Source organism: Pteropus medius, unplaced genomic scaffold, assembly GCF_902729225.1.
Source record: "Pteropus medius unplaced genomic scaffold, Ma_sr-lr_union100, whole genome shotgun sequence".
Taxonomy (NCBI): Eukaryota; Metazoa; Chordata; class Mammalia; order Chiroptera; family Pteropodidae; genus Pteropus; species Pteropus medius.
Window position 1 is genome coordinate 946,816 of NW_024344370.1, and position 1,107 is coordinate 947,922.

Sequence of the window (1,107 nt, forward strand, 5' to 3'; positions counted from 1 at the left end):
CAGTTCACATTATCCTGATAGATCCAAGGAAGCATTTTAGGTTACACAGCATATGATGCCCATGTTGGAGCAGAGGCTGAAATATTTTCAAGCAATTTTCCCAATTTCCTATTCTTCTTCTTCTTCTTCTTCTTCTTCTTCTTCTTCTTCTTCTTCTTCTTCTTCTTCTTCTTCTTCTTCTTCTTCTTCTTTTTTTTTTTGATGACTCAAGTCTTGACTGTATATTTTTTTCAGAAGTTTAATAGCATTTAGGGTTTGTACCAAATTTTAGAACTTGATTATATTTTGTTATATATTGTTCTCTTTAATTAAAGCATGATATGTTTCTTATTTGAAATAAAGTTTCTCCAAGGAAGAAATTGTGTGTTCCACTTATTTATTTATTTTTCTTTTCGTTTTTTTTTTGATGCCTACGTCATCTGGTATTCCTAAATGGTCTCCCATCCAAGTACTAACCAGGCCCGACCCTGCTTAGCTTCCGAGATCAGACGAGATCAGGCACTTTCAGGGTAGCATGGCCATAGACCATTTATTTTATATATTTTCACCAGGACCCATGACTGTGCTGTGCAATGGTTAATAAATATATGATATAATTTTGCTGGTGTTAATTTCTCATCTAAAAACCTCAGTTTAATTGGACTTAGATTCAGAATTTTCTTTAGTAACTATGCATTTATGCTATATCATCACCTCATCTGCTTTATATACTCTTTTACCCGTCCATCTATTTGACAATCTATATTCAAACTGGCTTTCTTTTCTTTAGTCCAGGGCTTGGAAAACATTTTCTTTAGAGAAACAAAAAGTAAATATTTAGGCTTTGCGGGCCATAGTGTTTCTGTTGCAATTACTTCACTCTGCCATTGCAGTGTGAAAGCAGCCAAGACAATACATAACAAATCAGTGTGGCTGGGTTCCAATAAGACTTGATTTATGAAAACCAGGCAGGGTGATAATGGTGGTGGTGGATTTGACCATTGCCCATAGTTTGCAGATTCCTGCTCAGTCTATCTTCTCCTCACTTACAAATTCTCCACAGTTGTATTCCAATCACCACAAAACAGAATCTTCTGAAGATCATATCACTCTATTACTAATAAATCT

The 1,107-nt window shown here is 34.9% G+C and overlaps 1 pseudogene; it reads right to left on the reverse strand.

The window, feature by feature from the left end:
* Positions 1-407: 407 nt before the first annotated feature.
* Positions 408-526, reverse strand: LOC120608454 (uncharacterized; annotated as a pseudogene).
* Between the last annotated feature and the right edge of the window lie 581 nt (positions 527-1,107).